Source organism: Rhea americana, unplaced genomic scaffold (genome assembly GCF_003343005.1).
Source record: "Rhea americana isolate MKP2758 unplaced genomic scaffold, rheAme1 scaffold_32, whole genome shotgun sequence".
In the NCBI taxonomy this organism is placed as follows: domain Eukaryota; kingdom Metazoa; phylum Chordata; class Aves; order Rheiformes; family Rheidae; genus Rhea; species Rhea americana.
Window position 1 is genome coordinate 3,246,580 of NW_028186446.1, and position 3,403 is coordinate 3,249,982.

Consider the following 3,403-nt stretch of genomic DNA (forward strand, 5'->3'; position numbering starts at 1 on the left):
TCTTTCAAGAGGAACAAATTTTACAAGAGAAGAACAAAATGCAAAATCCCTCCTCTCAGAAATGAAGGCTGCAATATGGKCTGCATTTATTTTTTGTGTTGGAAATACTCATATTAAAATTCTTGTGAACGCTACGAGTTGTTGCCAGTCCAAAGCTACAGCATATGCCAGAACGGTACCTCCCTTCAGTTGCTCCTCAGCCAATTGCAAGAATGATGGCTAAGTCCTTGGGAGTTAAATACTTGCAAGAGCTCATAAAATAAACACTTTGTAGTATAATATAATTTAATAAGTAAAACTTTTCTTCAACTACGTCCTATTCATTTCTTGTGGGCCTGAACTTGATAGATGTACCGGCACAATAATTTGCAACCAAAATGTGTGCTCTCACAACTCACAGAGCTACACTCGTTACAGGCAGATATTCTCTGTTCTCCCCCGTGGAAGATGATACTAGTGAAGCTTGCTTTAAAGCCAGAGATATGGTAAACTTTTTCTTATTTTCAAATTGCTCACATTTGTACAGAACTCTCACTGCCAGGCCCTTCTCAGAAGGAACATTAATCATGATTTTATTTATCCATGTAGCACTTATTAGCTGCAAACACATGTGTGCACACACATACACACATTAGGAGAAATTCATTCCCTTGCAGTGGTTGGTGAGAAGAGCTGTGCATCTCCTTTGTCTCAGAAGCGTGTGCGCGTGCCCTGAAATACGTTGGTCTCGTATGTTCAAAACTAAAATAATAACTGGAAGATAAGAGAGGATGTTACAATACAAAAAAAAGTCACCTCATAGGTTTTTCTACATTGTCAGCATGACCTGGGGAAGGCCTTTTTGTTCTTTTTATTTTGATATTCCAGCAGTTGTTACTTGCCAAGTGCTCAGTGTAAAACAATTGTTAGTCTCTACCTATAAATATGACACTGAAAAATATATATTAATAGTCATGTAATTTATGGAGTCTATCAAATATATACAACACACATACACATGCTGCGAATGGGAATCACAGATATTTCACTACAAAAAAAAAACAGAGAAATATGAAAAATAACATCTTATTACTGCAAACAGTCTATAGGTAGAATAATGCTGATAAATTTTGGTTTTTTATGTTAAATGTTCAGGTGAGACTGTATTTTACCAAATGTTTCCAATGTTGCTAAGCATATAGAAAATCTCTAAACCAAATAGAGAGAAATCCTGCCCTTAGCTACATCGCTGAAGTCAGTGGAAATTGCCCCTGTGTAACATGGGGTGTTGTGAACTAAGAGGTTTTTGATACTGAGGAGCTGTCTGATCTCAGGTCAGTCTTTTTCACAATAACAGTTTTTATGCTGGTGATGTAAAGGAGGTTACCTGTTGGAGATCAGATATAAAGCTGAGAAAAATTTATTTCTGCTGCACTCCCGATGAGCCCTCTTAAAGCAGCTCCGTGTTGCTGTAGCAGGCGAGGAGGTGCAGCGCATCAAATGTCTCTCKGGCCAGGTATTCCCACTATGAACCTGCCTGGGGTGGGAGCAGGCAGATGGGTGACCCTGATTACCTACACTCAGCGCAGGGGCCCCAGAAAATGCYCCGGGAAATATTAAAGTAGTTTAAGGAAGCTATATGCCTTCTCTGTCCCACAGTGTCCCCCACTCACTATTTAAGCTGGGCGCAATTTGGCCAAACTATGGGTCACTCTCCATCTGAACTAGAGTTCTTTCATATAGAATTTATATAAGATCATAATAAATACGTATGCACGCTACCTAGAATTTTCAGAAGATATTTGGCTTTTTGTGCCTTTTGTCTAATGTTCAACTTCTCAAGAGGTTCTAGATACTGCTCTTTTAGGTGACAAAACATCTGTTACATTCAACAGGATTACTTTCTGTTATAATGGGAAAGATAACATTATTCTACTTCTAGAGATAACTAGTATGTGTACTCAAAATTTTATTCCTAATTGAGTTCCTGGGATAATGAGAGCAGCACATTGCAATGGCCCACTTGTCCCTGGAACTCAAAATTCCCAGTTTGCCACTACCAATTGCTGGAAAATTGATTTTGGTGTGGCTAGCAGTGGGGTGCGGAGAGCACGCACAGTTTGGCTCAGGCTCTTCATGTAAAGGTCTCCTATGCAATCCTCCTTGCTGCTGAAGGGCAGACAGAGCATGGTCATATGCTGACTAGGGCCTCATTGGCTTGTGGTCAATTATTATTTCCATGCAAATAARTTTAAGGTTACAAATGCTCCAGTTATTGGGCAATAATTAAAAATATATGCATAATATAGCTTCATGAAGACACATCCRACTTTCAGAATTCATCACTGGAAATGCAGATACCTTCACATTGTTAGTGTTTAGGRTTTGCATCTTTGAAAAAAGGGCTTGGATTGTTTGTTAAGGTTGGCAAGGGATGGAGGAGACTTTGGGAAAAGGGGATAGAAATTCACTGCATTTGCATGGTTGTGGTTTTATCCCAAAACAAAGTTATGTTGCTATGTTATAAACACAAGAGCATTTTGTAATGGAAATGCTGGCAGACTTTTAATAAAGGTAGTATTATTGCTAAGAATTTYAATAGGGAAAAAATAGTCTGTTCTACCTTTGTTGCTGTTTTATTTCACTAAAAAATATTTATTAAGTAAATTAAATGAAAAAAACAAGGCTTAATTTCAGCACCCCTTGTCACAGTAAGTCTTTTCATTTGTGCCGAGTTTCTTTGATAAAAAAGAACAGCCAGAGCCTTTCTGATAAATCTAGTTYGTCAAAGAAAGCAACAAAAACCCTTCTGCCAGAGCCAATGTTCACTAGACTGGGGTTTCATATGTTGGGTGTGGTGTCGATACTACAGAGCTGGTTAATGTAAGGTTTGTTTACTTTGAAAACGCTCCTTGAATCCACTGATCCATGTGTCAGCTCGCCTCCTGCTTTTTGGTGCATTGACACTTGAATTGTGCATTTCTAAGGAATGGGAACAAAGATCCTGCTGTTCTTGTAATGTACATTAGAGACAAATTTTCTGATACCAAAACATGGTACTTATTCAGGTCATATCAGCATTCTCAGTATTACTGTTAGCGTACAGTGTTATTTATAAAGCACAGAAGTGAAATTTACCTTGTGTGTGCAATGACAACATTTCAAACCATTTTTATATGAAGAAAAATAGCATTTTCCATTGGAAAAATATTTTGATTAGAAATTACCAAGAAGTTCTAAAAATGCAGCCTTTCCTGCAAAGCCCAAGGACAACGCTAGCAGTGAATTCAGCAYGTGAATTTTTTAGTTGCTGTGAATCATTATCACTCTGCTCCATTATCAAAGCTGCCACAAAGATCGCAGTTGTTTCTGTCACCTGAAACTAAAACCAAGATCCCCAAACCCAGCTCCTGAATCTGGCATT